We start from the raw sequence: 18,978 nt of genomic DNA on the forward strand, positions 1-18,978 counted from the left end.
TTAACAGAACAAGATATGACTAAGAACATGCTAATCAAATAAAACTTGGTATAAAAATGTTAACATCAGACAAATAGATTTTAAGGTAAAGTAGAACAATACAAAAGCTATAATCATGGATTACAAGACACACTACATAAGGATAAAAGGATCAATATACCAAGTATATACAATAATCATCAACTTGTAAACTCTTGACAACATAATCTCAAAATATATAAAGAATTAAACTGTCAAAATTGCAGAGTAATGTCTGAAGTAACTAATAGGAGATTTAAATATACATTTTTTCATGACCCAAAATCAAGCAGAGTAAAACATTTAGTAAGTATAGAGACTTGATTAACAAAATGCCCAAGCTTGGATGTGTGTGTATATATATACACATGCACATATCTGTGTTCCTATTAAAAAAGAATACATATTACTGAGTGTACATATACGCGAAACTTTAAAATGCAACTGCACAAAAATTGTCCATCTATTAAATAATAGATTTTTTTTATATTCATGAATTTTGAAGAATCGCTATCATCCAGATGATAGTCTTTGACACCTATATAATTTAATTAGAAACTAGTAATACTTGATTCTTCCATGTGTTGGGAGGAAAACCTTGTACTCTACCAATTTAGGTTTGGTGGTTGAGAGCCTGCAAATTAATTGACAACAGACAGATTAACATGAGAAAAATTCATTATGCATGCATGCATTCAGGGGTACTCTATAGGGAGTAGCACGCTGAACAGCCTGGAGGTAAAGGTTTATATACCAGTTTAATATGAAAGTAAGGGGTGGGTTAAGGCTTCAAAGGATGCGAGATTATGATAATGTTTGTTTACACAATATTTTTTTGGAATGTCCTGGTGCCCAAAGTTAGTTGCATGTCTGACTGGAGACCTCTCTGGTATAGAGGATGTGGGTTTGTAGCAGACAATTCCAGTAAACTGTTGCTTTAGTCAGATAGAGTTCATAAGATTTCTTTTTCATCTGTAGCTCAGATGTTTTCACTTTGAAGTAATCTTTATTCCATTCAAGTAGGTTGTTGGTTGCTTCATTTCCCTCTTGTGAAACTTCTTACACAGAAGGTGGGTTGATTACTCTGCAGAGAAGACTCAGGTTAAAAGTTTTGAGGTAAGAGATCTGTAAAAAGAGAGAAGAACATAGAGTAGAAGGAAGAAAAAATAATAAAATCAAAGATTAATGGTTGTAGCAGACTATAAAACTAGTTTCTTTCTTTTTTTTTTTATGCCTACAGCACCTGGTATTCCTAGGTGGTCTCCCATCCAAGTACTTACCAGTCCCAACCCTGCTTAGCTTCTAAGATCAGACGAGATTGGGCACGTTCAGGATGGCATGGCCATAGACTAAAACCAGTTTCTGAGTCTACAGTGCAACCAGTCGAGAAGATTTTAAACACTGACTTTGAAGTACTTTTAGATGGTGGAGGGAGATGTCAGGGGAAATCTGGTGGATTTCCCGGTTTTAAGTTTGAATGTTTTTGGTGATGGCATAGATATCAATGTCTTAGTCATGGTTATTTCCTGGAGCAGAGCATAAAAGAATGAAGATGTTCTGGTGAACTTTCTGAGTAGTCCATACAGCATGGACTCCAGGCACAATGGGAGCCCATACACAATCCGTTGTGATGAATCCTTCGAAGTTTATATCAAGTCATTCAACTTCAATTTGCATGGCTTATTTTTCTGGGGGAAAATGGCAGCTACAAGATGAACTAGACCTGTCCTGGTTAAGCAGTTTTTAGTTCTCAGTGATGTCCAAACAGGAGGGCAGGAGAAAAATTGGAAATGATCGTTGGAGGGATGTATACAGATATTGAAATGGGAACTATAATAAATGGGAATTTGGTAAGGACTGACAAAATGTGTGAATTGACAGGATCCAGTCCAATTTACAGATGGACAGTAAAACCTCAAAGACAATGAACGGGACTAGGATCTGATAACTCACAAGGGTGAATAATAGTTTTCTACTAGAACGGACAATTTTTCTCTACAATCATCCCCATTTTAACAAAAAAATTACCAAAGTAAGATTAGTCTTATTTACAAAATAAATCTGGTTTCATTATGTTTGGCCAGTCTTTACATAAGTGCTGCAAGAATGATAATTGACCATACAGGCCTTTTAAAAATTTACTTTTTAGAACTGTAAGGAATCTCAGATTGGACTTTAAACCCTCTCAAGGCTAGGAAGCCAAGCCAAAAACTTGTCCCTAGACTTCGTTGGCTGTCTAGATTTGAGTGAATTCCTTTATACTCAAGGTTTCTAAAATATCCTGATTCCCGGCTTGCCAAGAAGTGACCTTTGGTACACACCTGTAAGGCTACAAACCCTATAAGCCAGATACCAGGTCAGTTTTCCCAAGAGGCTCTGCAAGCATTTGCTCCATAAAGTGAACCTTATTGTTCCATAAAGTAAACCTTATTTCCTTTAATTTGTGTGAAGATATGTAATTCTGTGCATTGTTTTAAAATATGACATTCCATTCAAAGTCTTGGTTATATAACCAATGTTTTCAATTATGTCCTGTTACAAGGAGGACAGATTCTTAATCAAATTTATGCAAATAAGTAAATTGCCATGAAAATAAAAGTACTAATCAGAGTTTCCAAATTCCGGAGGGATTAGGCAGGGAGAAAAATATGAATATTTTAATGTTTCATTTCTCTTTACAAAAGTAAAATTTACAAAATTGTTGTAAGTTACAGGTGGCTTGACAGAAAAGAAAAAGGGACATTTTAAATTTAGCAGCAGCATTCCAAACAAAAGCCATAATCATCCATTATCAGTTCATTCAGTCTGATATAATTCTTTTCCTGCTCGATCTTGATTTAGTAGTTTCATGAACCGATCAGCTTCTCCACTAGCATTCTGGTAATCCTGACTTAGTTCGGTGGTTTGGTCTCAGAGTTATTTGAGCAATGTGATTACAAGCCTGTTCTCTAGAGTACTTGGCATAGTCCTTTTTCATGGGTCTTTGAGAAGGTTCCTTTTTGTTGAAGATAAGCACTCTGTCCTATAGCTGACTGCAAAAGCTTTCCTGAAAGCAGCAGAGTAAAACAACTCTCTGTGGCTGACAAAAGACTTAAAATAGCTGTGGTTAAAAATCTGATGAGAGTTCATTATAAAAGCAGTGCAACTGACAAAGAAATTTGGTTGTTTCTGTGACATACAATATTTTAAAACGAAAACTGGATGTATGACTGATAACATTTATTGTTGTTTTCTAATATCAGGAAAAATAGTACCAGGACATATTGTGGACAGTGAGAGCATTGACAGAATGTCTAAGAACTTCATATAGTTTCTGAATACTTATATTAACAATTTTTACCCATACAAATATAACCCAGGGAAGGTTAAGCATCTCTCTTTATTTGACAATGCTTTTCATGCAATTCAACATACCTAATTAATTTTTAACATCTTTCTTTTTGCAAGGTAAAGAATAGATCCTTTGAGATTTTACAGGGGCCTTCTGAGAAATTTCAAAGTCAGTTCAAGATCGAGATTTTATTGAGGATTTGACTTTGAGAAGGCAAAATATCAAAGATGTCAAGATGTCAATATGTCAAAATATTTGAATACTTGTTAAATAGGATCACAGATCACTATGAAACAATACTTAGTTATCTGTTCAACAAAGTGACAATACAAGATTGTAAAAGTAATTATAGGAAGTAACATGTTTATAAAAATGTCTTAGCTCTTTCAATAGTGAGAACATTGGGTTCTTAAGTAGTCAAAAGCATGATGAAGAGAACAGGAAATTATTCTGATGAGACACAGGATCTTTGTTTTCTGGGCAGATTACTTAAAGGGTAAAGAAAAAAACCTTTTACAGTTCCCCATTAAGGGAAAACCAATTGCTCAAGAAAATTTTGTCATTTTAATATAGAGAGAAAAGCAAACTCTAGTTTTGCATTCAGGCACTATTAATACTAAAGCTCATTAAAAAATAAAACTATATAAATAAATTCATCCAACTTTAGCCAGCTTTGACCATTCAACATAAAATTCCTTTTCTGCAAACCTTCTACAACTTCCTATATCTATTTAAGTTTTGCCTTAGTCTTTTCTTCTTTCTCATTGTGGAACAAGAAGTCATTTTAGGACAAAATTACTCTTCTTTTTCTTTTAACAATAACACATCCTATATTCCTTACACACTCTTCATACAAAGTTATTTCCTTTTGCCCTTATTATTTCAAATGTTTTTATTGACACTTTTATTATAATTTATTTTTTATTAGTAACTATTATGGACCCCCCTCAAATTCATATTTTAAAGGCATCACTCTCAATGTGAGTGTAGTTGGAGATAGGGTCTTTAAGGAGGTTATTCAGGTTTAATGAGGTTATAAGAATGAGGCCTTAATCTGATAAACTGTGTCCTTACAACTTGAGCAAGAAATACCAGAGCATTTTCTCTATGTATGTACATGGAAGAAAGGCTGTGTGAGGACATTGTGATAAGGCAGCTGTCTAAAAGCCAGTAAGAAAGGCCTCCATCAACCATGATGGGACCTTGATCTTGGACGTACAGCCTCTAGAACTGTGAGAACATGAACATCTGTTGTTCAACCCAACCAGTCTGTGATATCCTGTTAAGACAGCTTGAGCTGACTAATAGAAGACTTTCTTTTACAGAGAAAGCTAGGAAATAGACAATTGTAAATTATCTGTTATGTATCGACATTTTGTAGCAGATTAGCAAAGTTTATGAATATATCATTTCACAATTTTAAAGATATATGCTTTATTATAGTACAGTTTCTTATTGTGGTAAAAAGATGGTGTTTATTTCTAGACATATCTTTAGCTTCTCTGCACTATATAAAAATAAGAAGCCAAAAGTATATATACTTTTACTTATGCTTAATAATAAATGTGTCAGCATTTGATCTTATTTAGAAATGATTTAGCCATTTAATGACTGTTACTTAGTTTAGCATCACTTTAGTGCAACAAGTTACCAAAAAAATTTTAGAAACTTGTTTTAGGCAGACATATTTTAAAATATTATTACTGAAATAAAGTTTTCAAAATAATGACTCAATTTGATTTATACTTTTAAATATCTAGTAGATATAATATTAGTTTAATTGACTAGTAAACCCAGGCAAATTAAAATTTATGCTTGTTTCACACTTAGCAGAGATAACTCAGAAGACATACCCATTTTTATTAAACCAGTAATATTACATTAGTGTTATTTACCAAGATTTACCCAAAGCACATGAATTTGAAAAACATTTGGGTTAGTTCCTGTACTTCTGGAAGGTTTAGGAATACTTAATTTATATGAGTTTTTTTTTTTTTTCCTCTAAGTCAATTAGAATAGAACTCTTTTAAGGAATTTTATAAGTTAATTTGGTAATGCCATCCAGAGGTAGAAAAATGTCACGTTTTATAACATACAACAAACATAAACATACAGATGAATACAAAACGAGATCTTATGGCTTTCATTATAAAATTTTAGCCCCAAGTTAAGCATAACACAGTAATGCAAAGTTCACTAGTTTTTATGAGTTGGTTTATGTTTTGGCCTACCTTTATATTTTTATCCTAATTGTGCTTCTGGCAGGTGGAACAAGTTGTTATTTGCTCAATATAAGAGCAAAAGCTTTTTACCAATATTTACGGAGAAGATTGTTAAGGTTTTCTTTTGCTCCAATATATAATCTTATGGAGGCTGTAGAGTAAAATTTGTAGAGATATTGAAGAGAAATCAAATAGCCATCTGGCTGTCTCCAAATTCATCTGAGTGGATAAAATATTTGGTCTGTTTTCAATTAGACCCTTTTCAGCCCCAGATGGTTGTTGCTTTTGGTGGTCCCTTGAGAACCCCTGATGGGGGCAAGGGGACTAAAATTTGAGTGACTTCTGCTCTTTAATTTTGTTAAGGGAGTGTTTTTGGCTAGCCGTGATACTTTTTATGTTTTTTCCATGTGATCCTGCAGTAGGACATTTGTTAAGGATGAAACTCTCTAAAAGTTCTTTAAATATAAACATTTTCTAAATTAAAGAATCCATCATCTGGCCATTGACAATTAGGATCTGCATAGGTATACACATTCCAAATGTGATTCAAACCAGTAAGCCTTTTTTAGCTTAGTCATGAACATAATAGTCATCTGTGAAGAAGGCACAGAAGATGCAGCCCCCATAATCCAAAATCACTCCGAACTATAGCTGAAAAGAAGGAAACCAAGTTGTCATAGGTAGTAAAAACCCTGAGTTCCAGTCCTCTCACAAAACCGAGGCACCTCCCATCATGGACCTTCTAATGTATGATATCAGGTGGGTAATACTGAGATGGGAAGTCTCAGCACTACAAAGGCAATGGGAAAAGAAGTGGCAAGGGTCATTATGGGTTTAGACCCTTTTACGATTTAGACTTAAGATAACCTCCCCGAGAGTAGGCACCAGTTGGCAGAAAGTTTTGCTTGTACACTTCATCTCTCAGACCCCCAACCTGATGGCTGGCCATCTCTGAGTGCAGACTCGACAATCGGTGCCCTCTGGCAGGCAGAGAAACAGAGAGAGAGTGATCTCTCTGGTTCCAAGTCAGGCTTTCAGGGCACAAAATTGAGATAGAAAGAGAAACTCTGGTTTTATTGACAACCCATAGCAAATTTGTCTAAGCAGACTCTGGTCCTGTGAAAACCACAAACTCACCCATCTGTGAGGTTAGCTCAAACGACAGGCTTATGGGACCCACGCTTGTGTTCTATCCTATGATTCTCCTCCATATGACAAGCACTTTTAGATACTACAATCTTAAACGGTAGCACAAAAGACAGTGGCAGAAAGAGCCCAATGGGTATCCCTGGGAGATTCAAAAGAAGAATCACAGTACCCAAAGAACAAGACTAGTTGTAATGAAAAAATTTTCTCCTGTAAATTTAAATTTTCGAAAATTTCTTTTTGAAAAGTTGAGAGGCTCTTACCATTTTCGCTCAACTGGACCCCAAGCAGAGATCTGGGAGTCTGACCGGTAAGACATCTTACCTTTGGCAGCTTGATCAGAGACCCCAGGGGCTCATCTACAGTCTCCAGAATGAGCGAGGATTTCTGACCATTTCATCTTTGTTGCTGAAACTGTCAGGAGGAAAATCTTTTTCTCTACTGACTTAGGTTTGAGTATTTTGGGACCTATAAATTAGAAAAATTAACAGGAGAAAGTTTATTACTCAGACATGCAAGAGTACTTTATAAGGATTAGCTCTGGTGACAGCTAGGGTTAAGGGTTCGTGTACCAGCTTGATAAAGGGGAGAGGGTGTTAGGGCTTCAAGGGATGGAAGGTTCCGATTAGGTCTGTTTACACAAATTTGCTTTCAAATGTCCCAGTGCCCAAGGTCAGTTGTGTCCCCAACTGGAGATTTCCCTGGAGCCGTGGTGGTGGTGGCAGCGGGGTGACAGGAGGGGACAGTCGTGGCAGATGGCTTTTGTAAATCTCTGTTTTAGTCAGATAGGGGAGTTCCGATAAAATTTCCTTCTGCATCTGTAGTTCAGATGTTTTTACTTTGATGTTATCTTTAGACCATTCTGGCAGGTTGTTGGTCCCTTCACAGGGAAGCTAGAGAGATGCAACATTTATCATGTAGCATGGAGGCAAGGAATGCATGGGAAAAATGTATGGGCCTGGAGACAAAGAATGTTTGAAAGACCGTGGTAAAGTCGTTGGAATTTCCAGGTCTCTTCCTCCAAACTGCAGAGCTGGACAAATAGCCCTGATATACTTCCACTGGGGAGGGGGGAGAGGGAAGAAGGGAGAAAGGGAGAGGGTGGAGAGAGAGAGAGGCGTCTGAATTGATGTCATTTGGTTAAATTCATTCATTAGCATCTTGAGCATTTGGGGTGGTGGGGGGAGAGAGAGAGAGAAAGAGAGAGAAAGAGAGAGAAAGAGAAAGAGAAAGAGAAAGGAAAAGAGGCTTGATTCTTTCCTGTGGAGAACGAGAACCAGAGAAGCATCAGAAGGGGCGCAGATTGGCACTGCCCAGGCTTGCGTTTGAGCTTAAAACAGCAGGGCTCCCTTCCCCTGTCTGGCCTCCAAGCACCAGCCACAAGGTGTTTGTGTCCCCAGGGCAGCAGCTTGGAGATACTTTTCTGGGAAAATGGAATGGCCCTAAAAATAAGATTTCATACACTGAAATCTAGGAGCTTCTAAAAAAAAGCACTCCTAATTACCTATCAGTGAGCCCACCAATTATAAGCCCTTTCTATCACACATAGCTCCCAATCAGCTTCTAGCGGTTCATGCATAAATATAGATAGGCAATGATAACCTAGTACTTGAGAAAGCCTGAAACAGAGAGAGCCCAAAAAAGAAAACCTGAACTAAAAGAATGCAGAAGAAACAAATATTTCATAAGAAAATCTAAGAAGAAAAAAATTAATCTGTAATTCGGTTGTTTATATAAGGGGGTTGGTATCAAAGTTGTTTATAGTCACTAACTACTAGAAAGGACTAAGTATCAATAGGATGTTGGAGAAATTAATTATGCTATAGTATTCTGATCAGTCTATACTCTGGAAAAAAGGGTTAAAGTAATTCTCTAGATTTCGAACTGGAAAAATATTCATGCCATGGTGTTTGCTAAGTTAAAAAATACTTGTTAAAACATTGGAGAAGATGTAGAGAAAAGTGAACCCTGTACACTATTGGTGGGAATGTAAATTGGTGTAGCCACTATGAAAAACAGTATGGAGATTCTTCAAAAAATTAAGAATAAAACTACCATATGATCCAGCTATTACACTTCTCAGTATTTATTTAAAGAATACAAAAACACCAATTTGAAAAAATATATACATCTTATGTACAATAGCCAAGACATAGAAACAACCTAAATGTCCATTGATGGATAAATGGATAAAGAAGATGTAGTGTGTGCGTGCGTGTGTGTGTGTGTGTGTGTGTGTGTAGTGATGGGTGGTAACTAGACTTTTGGTGGTGATCACTTTATAGTGTATATGGATTTCGATGTTGTATACCTGAAACCTATATCACGTTATATACCAATTTTGCCTAAAAAAAACTTGTTAAACAATTTAAACAATAGTAGAGTGTGATCTCATTTATGTGAAAATATGTGTACTCCCCCACAAGAATCAGATATGAATACATCAGATGATTAGCAGTGGTTATATCTGGAGGATCTTGGGGGCAACCTCGTTTGTTCATTGTTCAGATGTTTTTACTTCTAGCATTTATAGCTTTCATAGTTAACAAAAAAACTTATTTTTTTTAAAAATTAAAATATACTCAGGACACCTGCAGAATAACCAAGTGACTGCCTCTACTTAGCCACATGTATTTAGGAGGCAAGAATGATACTATTGCTTTACCAAAAATTTCCCTAGCATAAGTTAACCTAAAATAACTCATCTTACCCCAAACTATGTTGCTCGTTAACTATGGATCAGTAATATAATGTGTGAAGTTCTGAAGTCACATTAACATTTCTTATGATGTTACTAGAGAAATTACTTGGCGACAGTCTCCATTACAGGTAGTTTTCTAGAAACTTTAGTTTAATACAACTTCCTCGTGATTAATAAAAACTGTGCTGTACCTTTCCATGTTCACTGGTGCTGCTGGAGTTGGGTTTCTCTGAAGGTACAGATTTTCTTTAAGGACTTCTTTCTTTGTAGGAATGAAGAAAACCCTAAGGGGAGCATGGAGGATTTTGAGGACTTGGGGGTCAGATTGGATCGGGCTGGACTATTACTTGTAGTGTCCAGGAGCAGATAATATCCTAAGTCATTGTCAAGGAGCGTAGCTGCAGTTGGTGTCAGAGAGAGTATCATGAGTCCATCTCCAGATCCTGGCTTTAGGTAATGAGGCCAGAAATCACAATTCTAAAAACCTTCTGTGGCTTCTAGTGCCCTGAGAATAAAGTCAAAACTCCTGTGCCTAAAAAACCCTGTCTACCCTACCAAGCATTTCATCATTTGAGCCAATTTGGCCTTTCGGATTCTCTGGAGGCTAAGCATTTTCTTCTTTTAGAGCCTCTGCTCATTCTATTTTTGCCACCTACATGGCGTCCCCTGTCTCTTCCGTGGATGCCTTTTGACGTTTTCAAGTCACAGTGTCACCTCTTCAGTGAGGCCTTTCCTAATTAATGAATCTTAGTAAGCTTCCCTACCCTTTGTTTCAGCCCCTATTGCTTCTTTTTAGCACTTCATATTTGGTATTTATGTAGGCGCCTTCCGTCCTCTCTCTCCACCCCCATCTCTCTTCTATTTAGATTGTCAATGAAAAGTGAATAGGACTTTCTTTTGTTTGTACCACCTGCAGCTGAAACTGTCAGTGCAGCACCCATTTCCCCTCTCCTTTACCACTGCACACCTGCCAGGTTTCCAACAGCCAGCATTTGCATTTCTTTGCCTGGAGACTTATTTGGCTTCTGGAGGCTGACACTGCTTACCTGTGCTTCCGCCTGAAATGCTAGAAAGGAAGTAGTGCTCGGTGAATCACTGGCAGGAATTAGTTTATAAAAGTCCAGGTTCCCTCACCCTTTTGGTGAGCTAGTCACCTAAACTGTTGGCCGGCTCAGTAATGTATCTTTGTATTGGCTAATTCTTCTTCCCAGTCTGATTTCATCACTCCAAAATAAATGACTTTGTTGAACAGGTGAGTGAATGGATAGAAGGGTGGATGGGTGATTGGAGGAATAATAGAGGAAGATTAGGTTACAAAATGGAGTTCAAGGCTGTATGAGGTGTAAGGTTTCAAACTATTGACTGAAAAAACAAAGGTGTGGTGAGCTCATTCCAGCTGGGGCTAGTTGGCTCACGAAAAAACACCTAAGCCCACATAAAGGTGTATAATAGGTAGTTTACTGAGACTCTAATATGGAATTTTTAAAAGCTAAGGTTTTCTTTAGGCCCACTGCCCAATTCTTGAATTTTTTATGGTTGCCCGACTTATGTGCAACATTTACATTTATTGTTTTATTACAGTATTTACTTAAAGTATTAAAATGTCCTATGCAAACTCATAAAATCCAACTTGCATTTTATTCAGCTTAGGTGACGATAACTGTCCAATTACCATATATATGTGTGTGTGTATATATATATATGTATGTACATATATATGTATATTTATATAAAACAATAAATATATATGTATATACATATATATGTATATTTATATGAAACAATAAATGTAAATGTTGCACATAAGTTGGGCAACCATAAAAAATTCAAGAATTGGGCAGTGGGCCTAAAGAAAACCTTAGCTTTTAAAAATTCCATATTAGAGTCTCAGTAAACTACCTACTATATACCTTTATGTGGGCTTAGGTGTTTTTTTATATACATATATATGTGTGTGTATATATATATATACACACACACACATAAATATACCAATATAGATATAGATATAGCTGGAAGTGAGAATTGGGCTGTAAGTGAAATCACATGGTGAGATTTAGTCAGAGCCACAGAAAGAAATGATTGAAAATGGTGATCTAGGTGATATAGATGTAACTGATTTTAGTGTGGGAAGTACTATTCAAAATTCTTATCAGTATTATTATTGTGTCATTGGACAATTCACAGAGTTATTTAGCAGCTGGTTAGAACTCCTGAATCAGAAATCATTTCTATTTTTAGCAGATTAGGAGTACGGAGACAAAGCTAGACTGGGTTTTCTGATGGCAAGAAAAAACATCAAAGTCTGACCCCAGGGAGGTTAGTGCATGATATACAGGTAACTTTGGGTACATGAAAAATATGAGCGGTTGGGCCAACTTGCTTTATAATTAGTTTTGTTTTCAAATATGAAATAATTGATATGGACTAGTAAATCATTCATCACTAAGTAAAGCATTCCTCGGATTACAAAAGGATTTTAATTCTGACAATCCAGGTGATTTACCTGCACACATTTAAAAATTAAGGATTTTAATTCTGACAATCCAGGTGATTTACCTGCACACATTTAAAAATTAAAGATCATATGTCTAAAATCCTATAAATTTCTATAAACTTTCCATAAGGAAATATTAATATAATGGGGCTGGTTGAAAAATATTTGTGTTTAAACAAGCATTGTGTGTGAAGCTGAACTAAGCATGATGATGGAAAATATTGTTCAGAAATAATTTCTAGGAAAAATTTGACGGCTTTTAATGAAACCGCCTGTTTTTTCTTCATGTATATTGAGAATTGTGCAATTCTGTTCCTTTTAAAATTTTGTCTACTAAAGATCTCAGAACTTAATTTGCACCTCAGTTTTTCTAAACACATGGAAACTTATGGCTTTTATATTTATCTTCTAAATGTCTCCTTATTTTTAAAATCTATTCTGATTTTTCTTTTTCCTGGGCCTGAATTTTTTTTTATATATTGCCTGTATTTTCCTCTCTTACATTATGTTTTTATGTAAGTCACCACAAGCTTTTTGTGGAAGATGGAGGAATGAATGATTCATGTGTAAAACGTAAAGAAACAATCTATTTTTATTGCATCATTTCTCTCTCTTTTTTTTTTCAAGGCCAAATGTTTGTGAAGAACAACAACTGACTGTGGTGGGCCTTCCACACCCGTGTGTCAAAGCGTTCTCACACACTGTTAAGCTCTGGAAACAGGGCTGTGCTGGCCTAAGGTGGTGTGTAGGTTACGAGCGGAGGTAAGGGTTACTGCATATCAAAACCAAAAGTCCCAGCTGCATTTAAAGGTTTCATCCAATCAATTTCAGAAAGTACTTATATAATTAAATAAACAAGAGTAAGATATGCCTTCCAGGAACTTTTGGAATAATTTGTTTTCCTTCAGAGACAGGATATATTATTCACTTACTTTAAGCCTCATTGATGAGTGAGGTGTTTTGGGTTAGATGGCACTAATTTTACCACCTGAGAGAATAGGCTATTGAGAGCTGAAGATCAGAAGACTGGCAGAAACAAGGAATATTGTGTTAGTTTGCTAAATTTAGTATCCCTGGATCCGGGGCATCTACGGTGGTGAAAGACCGTCTGACCTGCCCTTGGTTCTCTTCTAACACTTTAAAACCAGGCGCTTCTTTGACTTTAGTGTGGCCTTTGAATTAGGATTAACTCAGCAGGTTGGGAGAGGAGAGAGAAAAAGCAAGTACAGCGCTTTCTATGCGTCAGGGCTTCATGTGGACTTTTTTTTTTCAAAGTTTTAAAATAGTTTTACAAAACATCTAAGTACCTCTTAATACAGACAAGTGCTAATGGATTAAGTTTTATGTAAATGAATCAATTGGGTCTGAATTGAGGGTTAAAAAAGTATGGCTTGAGATTAATAAATTTATTATTGTTATTAATTATTATTAATATTATTACTACTACCACTACCTTTGTCAAAGGAAAGTTGGGAATATTTAATTATGATATAATTAATTATAAATAACTGGGTTTGCCATTGTATAGAAATAGCAGGACGTTGATAACATGAAACTAAATAAAATATTATAAGGCTAAATAATTTATGGTGGATATTTACATACTATGTGTGCATACTCGTGTGTGTGTGTGTGTGTGTGTGTGTGTGTGTGTGTGTTTAACCTTCAGATGGATAATCTTTTTTTTGGTCTGTGCTCTGGATCTTTAAATCAGAAAACTTCCCCTGGCTCTTATTAGCTTTGTGGCCTTAGGCAAAGTTCCTACATTTCCCTATGCCTTAGTCTGTGAAGTTAGAAAAATAATACCATGCATGAGGATTAACTGAAAACATATTTGATACATGTGGCACAATGCTTATTACACAGTAGGTACTCAATTTGTTTGTTCATTGGAGTACTTGTTTTTGAAAATGGCTTTTTATTTAGATTTTCTGTATTCTCCCACGAGGTTTAATTATTGTTGATATTAGACTGAACCAAAGAAAGTTCACTACCAATAGACATCAGACTTGGAAAAACAACCATGAATAAATAGAACATTTTATATTTTTATTCTCAATAGCTTAGAAGTTTTATCTATTCTTTATTTGGTAAATGTTTATGACACTAGCTGTGGAGTTGAGGCAGTGTTTGGCATCTTTGCCAAACTAATATCCCTTTTGTTTGTATATAAGTATGCAGACCTATACTTATGTCCCTATACTTATATTGGAGACATACACATACAAAATATTAAGTTACACTTCAAGATGGTGAATAACTAAATGTCATTAAAAGTGATAAACGACCACTAAGTCCTGCTTTGAGAGAAGAAAAAAGAGCACTATACATTGGCATGGTGGGGAAAGAGAAATTGGAGGAAGTGTACCTGGAAATTGGCTTCGAATAATGAGTGGGGTTTGGGCTAGAGATATGAGGATTGGTATATAAAGGGGAGAAAATATGTTAATACTTTTTACAGAAAGAATAAATATGACATTGATTTGATAGAAAGAAAGTTAGCCAGTTTAGAAATGTTTAGTATTATGGTATATTAAAAGGTCAGCACGGATAGCTATAGTTTAGTGTTTTCAACCTTTTGTTCATTATTGTCCTCATAAAGAGCCTTTGTAATCTTTTAAATAAATTTTTAGTAATTGTCTTCCTCCCCCGTAAGGTTTTAATACCACAGATATACTTTATATTGGTTTTATACAGTGCTCCTTTGTAGAACCATAAACCATTGTATTAGGTAAGATTTTTTCCACATCTCCTACCCAAGAAATAGTTGTCACTAGCTTGTGGATGATGTCACCACTGTTGAGAATGCATGCTATAGTGGAACCAATGTATGAGGGACCTTCACAGTCACATTGAAAAAGCATGTACCTTATTATCCTTCATGATTTCATTATTCTCTTGATCATTTTGGGTTTCATTCTTGATCACTTGAGTGACTCTCAGGATAGTTTATACCATAGGACATGGGGGTTCCTCTTAATTTTCATTAACCTATACCTATATTGAATCTTGGTTGCATTTATAATGAGATGTGTGTGTGTGCACGTGCGTGTGTGTGTAAACGGCAGGATTTGGGTGTGAGATGACAGCTTTGCCTTTAGAGAAGGCATTACTGATTTAGATTGCTATGTTTCCTAGGACCCGGTACTATACCGTCTATAGACAGGCATACAGCATGGAGCTGCATACCATCTACCGGTGCTGCCCAGGTTGGAGCCGGCAGGATAATGACCCTGGCTGTCTACGCTGTAAGTTATAATTCTTCTTGTCTAACTCTCTGTCACTTGAAGTAATGGTTTCACTCTGTATAGGGTTTCAGTAATATGCCTATCAAGTTTTAGGCATCTTTAGAATCACCACAGATTCAGAGCATCTCTTTGGACTGAAAATTCATACATGACGTGCGAAAATACACAAAAAGCTTTTCTGTTAAGTGTTTCTAATGAGAAGTCAGAACTCAAGATCCATAGAACTGCTGCTTTATATTCTGTCTCTTTATTTAAAAGACAATGTATTTAAAGCCAGCCAGTTACACCTTGACTTCCATATTCCCTTTCCATTTGCCCCTGTCCCATATCATTAAATTTGTAATCCATGGTTGACTCAAAAGTCCAGAGGGAAATCACTATACTAAATCTAAATGGGATTTCTCACCTCGTACATGTGATTAATTGCAGAACTCTGGAGACAGCTTACTTTTTAAGACGAGGTATGCAAATGTCTGGTGAGAATATTCTAGAACCTTTGGAAGAGTTCGACAGCATTCAAACAGCAGAAGTGGTGGCAATATATAGTTCATTTACACCAGGAGAGATGGCTCCATCTAGCAACTCCTTTACCTCTGTGCTTATGGTTATTACCAAGTCACTTAAAATGTTTCAGTGTACTGCAATCAATGTGGCACCATAGCTCAGCAATTTATCTCTCCTGCTATCCTGTACCTTAGGGAGATTGTCACCATCTTGCTTTCATCCCCACTGTGCTGTCTACTCTTGAAATATCTTAGTGAAGTTGCTTCAGGCTTCCCATGTTAAGCAGGCTTAGTGTTAAGTGGTGTTCGCAGGGTCACTGTATTTGTAGGCAGCGCCAGACCACTGCAGCTGACTGGTTTAAGCTCAGGGTAAACATCTGCCCATGGCGTCATCTCAACTATATTATAAACTTCTGGAAATTAATGACCATGAGATGAACTCTTTATACTGTTTTATGACCCCTATCATAGTCCTTTGTTTCCAGTAAGTATTGCAATTTCTTGATTGATTTTTAGATTGTTTTGGCCACATGACTGCATATCTACAAGTTTGAGGTGGCATGGATGCTACCACATATAGAGCTCTACAAGACTTTAGAGCACAAGGCCTTAATATGTAATGAAAACATGCCATGGCGGGGGGTGGGGACTGATGGAAATTTCTAGATTATATTTATATTAGCAACTTGGTACTTACATTGAAGATTTTCTTTCCTTCAACTCCATTCTCTGTCTTCCCGTAACTCCCCACCTTTTAGCTGTCTCTGCAGTAGAGGCTTGTTTTAACGGAAAGAGATGCTCAGACAGTGAAGCCCAGAGATGCCAGTGCACCGAAGGTTTTCAGGGACCCCACTGTCAATATGGTGAGTCACCAACAAGACCATTTTATAGATGCTCCTAGATTTATGATGGAGTTATGTACCAATAAACTCTCCTAGGTTGAAAATATCCTGTCGAAATGCATTTAATACTACACTGTAAGTGTGGGTTGTTTACCCTGGTGATTTTGTGGCTGAGAGCTGTGTCTCACTGCTGCTGCCAAGCATCCCAAGGGCGTTTATCGTACCACATATCACTAGCCTGTGAAAAGATCAACATTCAGAATTTGAAGCATGGTTTCTACTCATCGTGTATTGCTTCTGCACCATTGTAAAGTTGAAAAATCTTAAGTCAAACTGTTGTAAGCTGGGGACCCATCCGTGTTATGATTTGGAGTTGTCTGCTTTGCTTTTAGGGGCCAGCCAATTTTGTCGATTCAGACTAATGGCTGGGTTGTCCCTATGGATATTGATGAGCATTTAAAATGATCCACTAAGCAAAAACCTACAACCTACAGTGTACTCAGCACCACAAATTATGCTTTGCAGTTTAGTTTTTTTTTTTTCAATTCAGTTTTAATTATTCACTATAAGAGTTCAAAGGGCAGCAGTAAGTACAAAATGATCTGTTTTATAAAGGAAATGGCAGCTTAATAAGAAAACCTCATTCTGACCTCAGATGTTAAATCTTTAATGGAGCTATGGTTTAAAAGTACTGGTACAGTATTCTTCTGTGAGATATCTGTGGTTTGTGAATGAAAAAAGTGGGGATTAATAAAAATTCAGTGCGATGTGATATTTACTACTTTTGTATACTTTACTAAAAAAAAAAAAAAATTAACACCTGCACGATTCTCAAAATTTCAAAACTTGGTAACCTAGTCCTCAAGGTTGGAACTCTATCAGCTGTCAATTTTGAACATATGCATCTAAGATGTTGCTTGTGCAGGAAATTTTTACAATGGCCAATGATATATCCTTTACTACATCTGCTGTGCATTTGGGTGCTTTCAAAAGAATTTGTTTTGACTTGGTCATCTGATTCTAATCTCCAGAGAATGTGAACATATTCATGTTCATCTTTTCAGGGCAGGAAAAAGAAAACAAAACCAATCTTATAGAAGAACTTAAATAGGTGTAGAAGCTAATGAAAATATTGTATTTATTATCTTATGTTGATATTTCTGTCTTCTCCTATCCGTTACTTGAATCTTTGTAAGTGAAATTGGAAAGTTGCTGAGAGCTCATCTCTGATGTCCATTTGTCTCCTCTACCCTTGGCAGAAGGTTAAGGCTCAAGATTTTCATGGGTCACCTCACAGTTATTCTTGTATATTGATCATGCTTTTTTAAAAAACAAATTTGTGAATTAAAATGTAGCTGAATTTTAACCCCAATTTATTCTTTGACTATGGAATTTTGATTCTGAGACAGAGGTCAGTGTACATGTTGAGCTCTACGGTGTGTCTTTAACTGTTTCCATTATTTTCAAGAAGCTAACAGAAATTACATCGATCTGTGACAAACAAGTTATTTGCCTCTAAGTAAATTGTTTCAACTACATGTGCAACACTGGTTTCCTCATCTCGATCAGTAGCTGTGATGGGCAATTACACATGTCACTGATTCGTTAAAATTTTTAGAACATTAATTAATTATTACTTTATTAATTCATATGTTTAGGTAGAGCAAATCTTTCAAAACATCAAGTCCCTGAGGGGAAAGGTAATTAAAGAGACATATGGTAATGATAATGGCCTAGAAATTATACCTGGATTAATTTGTTCTTTATTTTCTGCATCACTACTTGAATATTTTGATCATTCCAATTTCTTAACAACTTTTATTTACCAAAGTAATTAAAATGCTTTCTGAAATTCAAGTAGCTAGACTTTGTATTTTTAAATTTTGGGTTGGTGAAAATATTAGATTATTTTGAACACAGGCAGAATCAGTGTGTCTTTTCATAAGTTTGTATACTACAAAGTTTTAGAAGTCATTAGAGAAGACCAACTATACAAAATATTTTCAGGAGTCTGAACTGCATTTTCAGTATTGTTGTCCAAGTGTGTTTATATTTAGATTTTGATGTTTCTTCTCTCACTGTAGAACTGTTGAATTCAAAAAGAAAAATTGATGGATTATGAGGGGTATATATCCTGAAGTAGGAATTCAGGCATCCCCTACATGGTATCATATTTTATCCAGAAAAATGAGATATCACAAAGTATGTAAATTTAAGAGGATTTTTTAGAGGAATTTTGGAGACTTCCTAGGAAATCAGATATTTGGAGAGACAAGTAGATAACCCAATTAAGAAAGAATGACATTAGCTGCATCTTGAAAGTAGATTAAAAATGACAATCAGCAAAGGTTGTTTTTAAAAAGAATATAATTGATAGGACATATACTCTATCAAACAGTTTAATTATAGTCTAGAGTTACTGCCTATAATCTATCTCTTATCCAGTGGCTGGGTTTGAGTTCTGAATTAT

The 18,978-nt window shown here is 35.9% G+C and overlaps 1 pseudogene; it reads right to left on the bottom strand.

The window, feature by feature from the left end:
* Positions 1 to 1,249: 1,249 nt before the first annotated feature.
* Positions 1,250 to 1,368, bottom strand: LOC112479074 (annotated as a pseudogene).
* Positions 1,369 to 18,978: the final 17,610 nt, after the last annotated feature.

The sequence above is a fragment of the Pteropus alecto genome, unplaced genomic scaffold, assembly GCF_000325575.1.
Source record: "Pteropus alecto unplaced genomic scaffold, ASM32557v1 scaffold33, whole genome shotgun sequence".
In the NCBI taxonomy this organism is placed as follows: domain Eukaryota; kingdom Metazoa; phylum Chordata; class Mammalia; order Chiroptera; family Pteropodidae; genus Pteropus; species Pteropus alecto.